The sequence below is a fragment of the Chrysemys picta genome, chromosome 2 (assembly GCF_011386835.1).
Source record: "Chrysemys picta bellii isolate R12L10 chromosome 2, ASM1138683v2, whole genome shotgun sequence".
Classification (NCBI taxonomy): domain Eukaryota; kingdom Metazoa; phylum Chordata; order Testudines; family Emydidae; genus Chrysemys; species Chrysemys picta.
In genome coordinates, this window is record NC_088792.1 from 87,377,921 (window position 1) to 87,390,081 (window position 12,161).

General features: G+C 51.6%; 1 long non-coding RNA gene across 1 annotated transcript; it reads left to right on the forward strand.

Moving 5' to 3' along the window:
• Nucleotides 1-6,959: 6,959 nt before the first annotated feature.
• Nucleotides 6,960-8,003, forward strand: LOC135981392 (uncharacterized). The gene is made up of 3 exons (XR_010598384.1): nucleotides 6,960-7,179; nucleotides 7,607-7,712; nucleotides 7,921-8,003. It is a non-coding gene; the product is annotated as an uncharacterized LOC135981392 (long non-coding RNA).
• Nucleotides 8,004-12,161: the final 4,158 nt, after the last annotated feature.

Sequence of the window (12,161 nt, forward strand, 5' to 3'; positions counted from 1 at the left end):
AGAATTTAATTAAGGCCCCATTAAAACCGGCCCAAAAAATATTAATTTTACAGACATACATCTTACCGAAGCTATTTTATAATCTTCTTTTAATAGAACCCCCTTTTAATCTTTTAGACGATCTTGATGTGTTAGTTAGAAAAATAGTTAAAGAGATTTTACATTTACCTCAGTGTACCACAGATGGGATATTTTATTCTAGAGGTAGGGATGGTGGTTTAGCTCTCACTAAGTTTAGTGTGCAAATCCCAAATATGTTAATTCGTAAATGGAGGAGACATATTGTCTCGAGAGATGATTGGATGGACCTATCTTATCTATATGCAGGAGAAAATCTTGTGGATAAAATATTGTCATTTAGTGCAGTAACATCTCATCCCAAGAAATGGAGGGAAGAGGAATTTTTAAGATGGTCGGAACTGAGATGTCAGGGAATAGGGATAAAATATTTTAAAAATGATTTAATTAGTAATTCGATTTTAGAAACTCTAGTAAAGTTAAATCGTCAGCGTATATCGCAGCATTGCAGCTTAGGGCAAATATTTATCCTACTAGGGAGACATTAGCAAGAGGAAGAGGAGGTGTGAATGCTCTTTGTAGATGGTGCGGTAAAGTGCGGGAGACTGTTCCCCATATCTCAGGACAATGTTATAAGACTAAGAATGCTAGGATAAAAAGGCATAATAGAGTAGTGTCTGCAGTTGTGGATAAGGTTGGTAAATTAGGGTGGAAGGCAATGATAGAGCCCCATTTGAGAAATAGTAAGGGTGAGTTAAGAAAGCCGGATATTATATTTATAAAAGGAGATACAGCAGTGGTGGTTGATGTTACAGTGCGATGGGAGGATAATGCCGGAAGTTTGGAACAAGCCCACAGTGAGAAGGTGGCTTATTATCTTGAGTTAGAGGAAGAAATTAAAAACTTAACGGGAGGTAAAAATATCCACTTCTTTGGTTTTGTGCTTGGGGCACGTGGCAAGTGGAGTGAAGGTAATAATGATTTGTTACAATTATTGGGAATGGACAGAAGTAAAAATTTTAAGGAGAGTATATGTAGACTTGTTTTATATTCCACTATTGGTATGATGGCTATATTCAGTGACAGGTAAAGATCCCGGAGTTTCCATTCCGTGTATCTTGCCAAAACTAAATTTTAGCTATTTTGGTTTCCATGCTCTAAATTTTCAAATTTTTAATATTGTTTTGAACATTAACATATTTAGTGTTATTTAATATCTGCCCTTCAATAGAATGGTTTTAACTATATAATAAATACTTATTAATGGATGAAATTCCAATTTAAATCATTAGTTTATTTATTTATTTATTTTAACTACTGGATGTGGATGCGGACTGGCCGCGTATAGTAACCAGGAAAGGGCAGGTAGTCACGCCTGTACATAAATAGGGGGTGGGGTTCTGGAGGGCAGTTAGGAGCAGGGGTCCCAGGAGGGGGCAGTCAGGGGACAAGGAGCGGGGGGTAGGGGACTGGGAGTTCTGGGGGGGAGCTGTCAGGGGGCAGGAGTGGGGAGAGGGATCGGAGCAGTCAGGGGACAGGGAGCAGAGGGGTTTAGATGGGTTGGGAGTTCTGGGGGGGCTGTCAGGGGGCAGGAGTGTGGAGAGGGATCGGAGCAGTCAGGGGACAGGGAGCAGAGGGGTTTAGATGGGTTGGGAGTTCTGGGGGGGGCTGTCAGGGGGTGGGGAGTGGTTGGATGGGGGGTGGGAGTCCCAGGGGTCTGTCTGGGGGTGGGGATGTGGATAAGGGTTGGGGCAGTCAGGGGACAAGAGGCAAGGAGGCTTAGATAGGGAGTGGAGTCCCGGGGGGCAGTTAGGGGCAGGGGTCCCAGGAGGGGGCAGTCAGGGGACAAGGAACGGGGGGAGGGTTGGGGGTTCTGGGGGGGCGGGAAGTGGGAGGGGCAGGGGCGGGGCTAGGGCGGGGCTCCTCCCGTCCTCTTTTTTGCTTGTTGAAATATGGTAACCCTACCTAAACTGCCCTGTCTTTCCCTCCTAGGGCCTTGTCCTTAGTGCTCAGCCTGGCCCCTTCCCAGCTTGTCCCTGACCTTTAAAGGACGCTCCAAGCCCCTCCCATGCCTGCTTCCCTTGGGGTCTCTCTCCTGGCTGAGTACAGGCTCCCCTTCTATCTCTCAGCAGGCCTGGGTCCTAGTCACAGGCTGCGTCTTGTCACGTGACCCCCACACTTATTCCCTTCACCCTAGGGAGCTGCATCACCTGGGCCAGGTGCAGTTGAGCTCCAACCCCTTTCCTGGCCATCTCACCCTGGGACAGGTTGAAACTGGTAACCTATGGGTAACAGTAACTGGTTGCTCGCAAAGGTGCTGAAGACACAATGGAAGAGGAAATCCTTTGGCCTGGATTGAAATTATTCCGACTGAAAGTGAATGAGAGAAAATAGGTCCAGAGTTCTCTTCCTAGCAGCAGAAAATGTAGCGATTGATAGAAGTTCAGGTCAGAAAGGACCATTATGTGCATCTAGTCGCCCCTCCTGTATAACTCAGGGCTAGAATGTGACCAAGTGGTTCCTTCAGCCAACCATAGCATGGGACTGAGTCAGAGCACGTCTTTTGGAACGACATCCACATGCAGGAGAGCCAGCTGGCTACCAGAAAATCTCTCTTCTGCAGTGACGTGGGGTTAAGGGACACGGGGGAAAAGACATGGCGGCTGTGACTAAACTTAGAGCAGCAAGGCCAGGAAAACCAGGGTTAGGTCCCAGCCCTGGCTATCAGATCTGCTGTTTTCTATTCCTGGCTTTGGGACCATGAGCGAGTCTCTGCACCGCTGGGTGCCTCGGTTTCCCCAGCTATCAAATGGAGCTAATCAAGGTTTTGTTTGTTCTCCCCATTTTACAGGGTGGGAAATCGAGACACAGTTGGGACCTGTCTACACTACAGGTCTGTCGTGCGTTTGTAATCTGCTGACCCCCACATGTTGTTCAGAGCCTATGGACAACACAGCTCCTAAAGGTACCTTTGTTCTGTGCTTATCCCCTATGTACCAGCAGGGCTGGACGGCCTTTCTCACTGTGCTCTGGGGAGCAGGTCCTGGGTACTAAGGGTCTGAAGAAGCTCTCAAGGACTAATTTTTTAAAATAATTGTTATCAATGAATTGGGAGAAAACATACAATCACTGCGGATAGGATTGGGGGGTGACAAAATACAGGCAGAGTGGTAATTCCTGATGGGGAGAGGGCAGTGATACAGAGCGATCTGGCTCATTCGGCCAGCTGGACCCATTCAAAGAAAACAAGTTTGAGCAGAGCCCAATGCAAGGTCCTATACGTGGCAACAAGGCACGCCGGCTATACCTCCAGAATGGGGACGTGGATCCAGGAAAGCAGTGACTCTGAAAAGGATTTAGGGGCCAGCGTGGAGAAGCCACTCAACATGAGCTCCCAGTGTGATGCTGTGGTGAACAGGGCTAAAGCCATCATTAGACGTAGGAGCAGAGCCGTGAGTAGGATAGGGAGGTGACACAGCAGCAGTGAGACTGCTATTGGAATACTGCCTCTAGTCTTGGTGTCCTCCTTTGAAAAAGATGGTCCTAGAAATTGGAGCTGGGGCAGCAAAGAGCCACCAAATGTTCTGAGGGCTGGAGAAAAATGCCTTCTAGTGAGCTATTGAAAGAGCTCAACCTGTTTAGCTTATCAAAAGAAGATTGAAGGGGACTTCATTGAAGTGTTGAAGTGCCTTAATGGAGAGAAAATACTGGGTATTAAAGGGCTCTCTAGTCTAGCAGAGAAAGGCAGAACAAGACCCAATGGCTGGAAGGTGAAAAGAGACAAATTCCTATGACAAATAAGGCACAAATATTCAACAGCGAGGATGATTGAACACAGGAAGAAGCTACCAAAGAAAGTGGTGGATTCTCCATCTCTTGATGTCATTAATAAAGACTAGATGCCTTTCCGGAATGTGTTTGCCCCAAAAGTAGCTATTGTGGTAGACAGGAGGCCTGTGATATGCAGGGGGTCAGATTAGATGCTCTAACGGTCTCTGCTACCCATAAAGTCTACTCATTTCTGAGAAACCGAGTGTAGCATTGGGAGCAGCTTGTGATGTTTTACTGTCTAGCCAGCTTGCTTCCTAGAATGAACACTCATTGAGTGGGGTGATCCACAGGGAGTAGCTCAAACCTCCAAAGTGTCAGCCCTGTGGCAGGACATTAGCACTGCAGGGGAGGGGTGGGTGTGGCAGTGACATCACAAAGGCCTTTTGCAGGACCTGAGCCTATTGGCCAAAGGTGCAGGGGAGGTGGTGACCTCACAGAGGGATGCTGACATCAGCCAGGCAGGACAGGGGCGCAGGGCCAGGGAAACCTCAGAGACCCCTGTGGCTTTGCTTCAGCAAGTCCCCTTCTCGAGATCTCTCTTTGAGGTCTGAGAGAATATTTGGGTTCATGTATGTGAGCACCAGGAGGAACCTCTTTTGAGTTTTCTCCTTTCTTTTTCCTGATTTCACTAGAAAACTGACGTCCCTGTTTAGAAGGTAAGAGCCTCCGAGAGGTTTGGAACCTGTTCAGTCTGATGCATCTGGCGCCAGCTGAATTTTAGGCATGGAAAACACTAGCTTAAGGTGGCCAAATTTTATTCCCCACCTGGGATTTTGTCCCTTAGAATCTCTGGGGACATTAAGGTTTGTCCTTTTTCTTTTACCTTTTCCTCCATCCCTCCCTCCTTTCTCTTCATCTCTTACTTATTTTGTCCTTTCCCCGTTCCCCTCCCACCACCAGGAGGGGGGGGGGGGTGTCGTGGGGGGTGCTCTACAACTCCGATTGTGGGAGGTCCACCGAAAAATGTGGCGTTGAAATAGTGCTCAGACAGTGATCCCCAGCGGTGACCTGGGCCATCCTTTGGGCTCTCTGGTGAGAACCCTCATCCCCCCGCCCCTCGGTCTCTACCCTGATTGGCTGAGCAGGGGGTTATTGACAGGGAGGAGACTCAGGTCCCTGTTGTTTTCTTTTAAGACCAAGTAAATAGTCATAACCAGTCATATGTTCAACAAATTTTGCTGCTTCTCTGCAGTTCATTATTTTCTCTACCATTCCAGTTCTCCTAAAATACTTGCTGAATAATTACTATGAACTCTTGCTGGTCTGGAACTCACTTGAGAACACTTTATTCAGGTCATTCAATGTCTGAAATTCAAGATCCGATGGTTAGTTTGAAAATCAGGGCTCTTGGGTCCTATTCCCAACTCTGCCACGGACTGGCTGTGTGACCTAAGACAAGTCAATTCTCCTTTCTCAGCCTTAGCTTCTCCCTCTTTCAAGTAGGGATAACAATCCGCTCCTACCTACCTCCCGACAGGTGGAGAATGGGGATCTATTGGAGAGTGTCACTAGGAGCAGTGCATAAGATGAGGTGTCCTATCACGTTTACTCAGATCAGATTATGACATAATAGAATGGCTTAAATAGTCTATTTTATTTGTATTTTATTATGTTGCAATTGTTAAGAGCAGCAACTACTTAGCTCAGACTGAAACATCTCATCTAATTTTTGAGATCTAAGTGTCTCCTCTTTGTGTAACTCAAACCTCCAAAGTGTCTGCCCTGTGGCAGGACATTAGCACTGCAGGGGAGGAGTGGGTGTGGCAGTGACATCACAAAGGCCTTTTCCAGGACCTCAACCTATTGGTCAAAGGTGCTGGGGAGGTGGTGACCTCACAGAGAGATGCTGACATCAGCCAGGCAGAACAGGGGCGCAGGGCCAGGGAAACCTCAGAGTCCCCTGTAGCTTTGCTTCAGCAAGTCTCCTTCTCGAGGTCTCTCTTTGAGGACTGAGAGAGTATTAGGGGTCACGTACGTGAGCGCCAGGAGGAACCTCTTTTGAGTTTTCTCTTTTCTTTTTCCTGATTTTACTAGAAAACAGACGTCCCTGTTTAGAAGGTAAGAGCCTCCGAGAGGTTTGGAACCTGTTGAGTCTGATGCATCTGGCGCCAGCTGAATTCTAGGCATGGAAAACACTAGCTTAAGGTGGTCGAATTTTATTCCCCACCTGGGATTTTGTCCCTTAGAATCACTGGGGACATTAGGGTTTGTCCTTTTTCTTTTACCTTTTCCTCCATCCCTCCCTCCTTTCTCTTCATCTCTTACGTCTTCTGTCCTTTCCTCTGTTCCCCTCCCACCACCAGGAGGACTCTGTGTGTGTGTCGTGGGGGGTGCTCTGCAGTGGGAACAGGGACAATTCTCCAACTTTGGGCAGTCGAGAGCCTGGGTGAGATAAGGGGCGTTTAAAGCCCTTTGTAAAGGAGAAAGGGGAGTTTCACGGTGTTGAGCACCAAGGAATTCTAAACTTTGCTAAAACATCTAGTCTGCAGAAACCAGAAATGGTTGGGGCCACATTGTAACCATTGTCTTTTTTAAAGCCCATTGAGGGATGTGAGTCCCACCCTTTTAGGTATCTGGGGTGCTGGGAGAAGAGAAGAGGTGCCTGTCTCCATTTTATGGCCTCAACAAACTAAGTGCTGTGCCCCAGTTCTCGTCAGAGATCCCTGAAAAAGAACGTCTTCCCATCCATTAACATACCTGGAAAGATACTGGAACTCCTTATTAAACAATCAGTTTGTCAGCACCTACAGGACAATTTGGTTCTTAGGACTAGTGAGCATGGACTTGTCAAGAACAAATCATTCCAAACCAATCCTAGCTCCTTCTTTGGCAGGGTTACGGGCCTAGTGGAGGTGGGTAAACAGTAGATGTGATCCATCTTGGTGTTAATAAGGACATTCTCACAAACAAACTAGGGAGATGTGGTCTAGATGCAATTAGTATAATATGTGTGCACAGATGGTTGAAAGCCCGTACTCCAACAGCCCAGAACCAAACACTCCTCCTCCTGGGCAGTGCGCTCTGACCTCTAATGGTCAGATGCTGCTTAGCACTGTCAGAGCAGCTTTTGCTGGGGGATTCTCCTAGCACTTTCCAATAGTGGGAAAGTATGAAATCCCCATTTGACTGCTGGGGACAGAGCCTAGAGCGGGGAGCAACTTGCCCAAAGTCCCACAGGTCAATAGGAAACCAGCAATGTCCAGTGTGGCCCGAATCTCACACGCTCCTTTGTCTCCTTTGGGTCTCACAGGAGCTCATTGAGGAGCTGCCTGATAACTCTCCACCCGGCGCCGTCCTCGCTAACTCCCTGATTGCTGTGGGCAACCTCAGGTACCGAGACCCTCCAGCCCGGTTCCCCTAACCCCAGTGCTGCTCAGGCCCAGGGCTGGGAGTCACTGCCCCTCCCACTCCCACTCCCAGGTCACCGCCCAAGGGTGGCTTCTCTGGCAGAGGTGCGGGGAAGGGTCACTCTCTCCTGGCTGGGCTGTTCTTTTCACTCCAGTAACATTGCAACGGCTTTGGGGAGAGGCTCACTCCCAGGATCAGATACAGGAGGGGCAGCAGGGTGTAGGGAACAGGTGCTATTCCTGCCCTGCCACTGTCTGTCTGAGAAACCTTGGCCTTATCATTCCCTGGCTCGGTACCTCAGTTTCCCTTCTTGCCAGCCTGTGCCTATTTCCCTGCAGTTTAACCTGCGTGTTGGTGCCAGTCCCATCCCCGCACTGCACAGTCTAATACCGGCTCCTCTCCCTTCCAGCACCATGACACCTGCTGTGGAGCCAGAGCTGGAGACCCACCTCCTCCGAGCTGCCCTGCACGCCGTCTTCACCCTGGGCATGGAGAAGGACACCACCCAAGTGCAGGTAGATCAGCTAAAGTCATGGATTGAAGAGCCAGCTGTCATTCTGCCATGAGTCCTTGCTAATTGCCTGCAGTGGGATGTGAATGAGAGAGGCCAGGATATGTGTTTGGGGGTCACACCAGTGCTTCCCAGAGACCCCACTTCCCATTCTGTGGCAAGTTTAGCCCCAGTTTCCCTAACTCTGACCTATGGCTCTCCCTTGCTTTCAGGATCTGCCTAGGGTCTTGCCAGACCTCCTGGACGCCATGCTGGGGAACCTACTGGCAGAGTCCCCAGACACCAACAGGCTCCAGTACATCTTGGAGGTGAGCCCGATGAGAGGGGTGGGGGCAATTTTACCTTCACTCTTAGATCCATTTTCCAGTCTGTCCTCCTAGCCGGGCCCCCAGTGGGCATCCTTGGTCAGGGCAGTCAGTGCAATGCCTCCTTTCCCCACAGCACATTAACTACTGGATCGTGTCCAGGGTGCCGCGAGAGAGAACCAGGGCCGTTAAGAGCAGCACGGCCCTGCTCAGATTCACCATCACCCTCCCTGAGTTTGACGTAAGTGACCTCTGACCCCAGCTTCCTGACTCCAGGGGTAGGTGGGCTGGCTCCGACGGGCTGTAGGATCTGCTGCTGCAGGGGCTGTGGGTTAGGAGTGTTCCTCTTGGGGAGGCAGAGTCAGAGCAGAGAGTGAGCCTGGCTTGAGTCAAGTTCTTCTTGTCCTAGTTAAGTGGTGACTCTGGGCTTTTAAGGGGACTGTGCTCCAGGTTCATGCCTCCCTGTCATCCTGGAGCAGCTGGGGAAGCAAGTCCTCATGGAGGGCCCTGTCCACAGCCCTGTGCTCCAGGCTTCCTTGGGGGCAGAGGAAATTGAGTGTCTGGCTCTAGCTCCTATCCTCTAGCATCTCCTGCAGAGGGGCTAAGGGGAAGGAGAGTCCTGGCCCGGGGGGGACTGGGAGCTAACAGGAAAATGCTGATGGAGTCCCCTCTCCCTCTCCCGTCCATTAGAACACAGCGGAATTCCCCAGGATGGGTCACCACATGGCACAGCTGGCTCTGTCCATCAGTGACCCAGCCAAGGACATCAGCCGGCAGGCCAGAGAGGGGGTTTACCGGCTCTACCAGCTGCTGCTGCACCAGAGGGGTAAGGAACCCAGCTGGGAAATGGCACCCGCTAGAAGAGTGAGACTGGGACCCCAGCCAATTTCTCAAAGACTGACCCCGGCTGGAGGATGAGTCTCTCTATCTCTTTCTGTGTTCCACACCACGCCCTGCAATTCTGTTGGGCCAGGCACGCAGCGAGGACTCTGCCCACTGTGCAGCCACCAATGGGATTGGAAGGACACAAGCCCTGCAACCAGAAGGACAAATGTGTGTGTCTCTCTCCCTGTCACCTACTCCCTCCTGGGGGAAACCCAGCAGCTGATGGGGGACAAGGTGAGCAGCTGCATTAGACTCAGGAGATTGGGGCGGGGCCCAGGCCTCATTCCCATCCTGTGGCCATTCGCTGGCCTGGCACAAGGAGCCTGGTGGGGAATGAAAGGGAGAGCAGGTGCTCCTGGGAAGGGAGATGAATTCACCTCCATGAGCAGGAGCGAGCCAGCTTGTCCCCGGAGCAGCTCCACCCAGCTCTTTAGCCAGGCTAATTAATGACAAGCTTTGCCTCATCCCAGACTTACGTTCCTAGGACAGGGTGCTATCGCTCTTGGGAAGGGCAGGAGAGTCCCCCAAGTGCCCTCTGCGAGATTCTCCTGTCCCACAGGGCCGCACCCAATTCCTAGTGGTCTGGTGTCTGTGTCACCCGAGCCACCACCCAGAGTTGCTCCCATCACTGGCAGCCTGGGAGGCCAAGGACTGACGGGTGATGGCATCTGACCAGGCAGGGCTGAGGCACATGGGCAGGGGAGGCTTGTCCTGCTGCTGGCAAGGCTGGACCCGTTCTGGAGAGAACAGGAGGATTCAGTCAGCAGTAGGGTTACCATGTCTAATAAATAAAAAAAGAGGACCCTCCACGGGCCCTGGCCCCACCCATTTCCCCACCCCTAGCCCTGCCCCAACTCCGCCCCTTCCCCACCCTAACTCAGCCCCCTCCTCCCTCCCACTCCCAGCCATGGGGAAAGGGCTGCCCCAGCACTACCGGCTTCACGGTTTGCCGGGCAGCCCCCAGACCCTGCGCCCCCGGCCGGTGCTTCCCCAGCGCAGCTGGAGCCCGGGAAGGGAAGTGCCTGGCCCGTAGCTCGGGGTCCGGAGGCAGGGGGCGCTGCCCGAAGCCGGTAGCGCTGGCTCGGGCAGCTCGGCTCTTAAAGTCTGAGAGGGGAGGAGCGGAGCAGCTCAGCTGGAGCCCGGGAAGGGAAGTGCCTGGCCGGCGGCTGGGGGTCCGGAGGCAGGGGGGGCTGCCCGAAGCCGGTAGCGCTGGCTCGGGCAGCTCGGCTCTTAAAGTCTGAGAGGGGAGGAGCGGAGCAGAGCAGCCGCGGGAGGGGAAGTGCCCGGCCAGCATTTTCCCGGACATGTTTGACTTTTCGGCAATTCCCCCCGGACGGGGGTTTGATTGCCGAAAAGCAGGACATGTCCGGGAAAAACAGAACGTATGGTAACCCTAGTCAGCAGGGGCTGCCGATCCGTCCCATTCACCAGGGCTGCCATCTTGCGGCTTCAGCATTAGTGGCTGGGGTGACTTGGGGAAAGGTCTCAACCTCCCCACATCCCACTTCACTGCTGCCAGAATCCCTTCTGCCCCCCCGCTACAGTCCCCTCCTTACCCAACCTGGGTGGGGCTGAAGGAGAGGGGTCTGAGAACTTGAGCTGTGGATTGGAGGTGGAACAGCTGTCAGGGGCACTGACGGGGAAGTGGCAGGAGCTCCCCGTACAAGGAGGGGGGTTGCCACTGGAGGTCACTAGGAAGGACAACAAGACTCAATCCTGGAGGTCAGGAGGGGGAATCCATTCCTCAGAGGTGGGCAGGGGCTGGGTGGAAATGCTGCTGGTTCCAGGGGCCGTTAATCCCCCCTGATTCCTCGGAGGCGTCTGAGTCTCAGACAGGTTCTCGTTCCCTTGCAGAATGAGGACGTCATGGCCAATGTGATGCGCCAGCTCCGTATCATGCGGCACTTGCGCCAGGTGCCCGAGGCGCTGCAGGGCCTGTGCCTCTGAGGCCACCAGCAACTCCCGCTCTCTGCTGCAGGTACTGCTCTGGCTCTCTGTAAATGGGGAGCTAGTGGAAGGGGAAATGGAGCCCCCTGGCACTCACAGAAACACTCGCCCCTCTCTGTGGAGCAGGGTCCTTTCCTCTGCCCCCAAATTCCTTCATCTGGGACAGGAGCTCTTTCCCTCACACCCATTCCCCTCCCCCCTTTCCTTGATCTACTCCCATCCCATTCCCCCTGCGCCCAGGCAGAGCTCTGCCTGCCCCATATGGTGCAGAAAGGCCTGTGATATGCAGGGGGTCAGATTAGATGCTCTAACGGTCTCTTCTGCCCATAAAGTCTACTCATTTCTGAGAAACCGAGTGTAGCATTGGGAGCAGCCTCTGCTGTTTTACTGTCTAGCCGGCTTGCTTCCTAGAATGAACACTCATTGAGCGGGGTGATCCACAGGGAGTAGCTCAAACCTCCAAAGGGTCTGGCCTGCGGCAGGACATTAACACTGCAGGGGAGGGGTGGGTGTGACAGTGACATCACAAAGGCCTTTTGCAGGACCTGAGCCTATTGGTCAAAGGTGCAGGGGAGGTGATGACCTCACAGAGAGATGCTGACATCAGCCAGGCAGGACAGGGGCGCAGGGCCAGGGAAACCTCTGAGTCCCCTGTAGCTTTCCTTCAGCAAGTCTCCTCGAGGTCTCTCTTTGAGGACTGAGAGAGTATTAGGGGTCACGTACGTGAGCGCCAGGAGGAACCTCTTTTGAGTTTTCTCCTTTCTTTTTCCTGATTTCACTAGAAAACTGACGTCCCTGTTTAGAAGGTCAGAGCCTCCGAGAGGTTTGGAACCTGTTCAGTCTGATCCATCTGTTCCACAAGTTCTTCAGTCCAATCCACTTCCCTAACTAATTTCCTTAATTTTTTTAAGTTAGCCCTTTTCAAAAAAAAACCCTAGTCACAGATCTATTTTTGTTTACCCTTCCATTTAGTTTAAACTGAATTAGCTCATGATCACTCAAACCAAGGCTGTCCCCTACAACCATTTCTTCTAAGAGATCCTCACTACTCACCAAAACCAAATCTAAAATGGCATCCCCTCTTGTTGGTTCAGCAACTACTTGGTGAAGGAATCCATCAGCTATCACATCTAGGAAAATCTGAGCCCTATTATATTACTAGCACTTGTCCTCCAGTCTATATCTGGGAAGTTAAAGTCTCCCATGATCACACAATTCCCATTAGTATTTACTTCATTAAAAACATTGAAGAGGTCTCTATCCCTATCCAAATCAGACTCTTGTTCTAACAGACAGCAAACCGCCCCCCCCGCCCC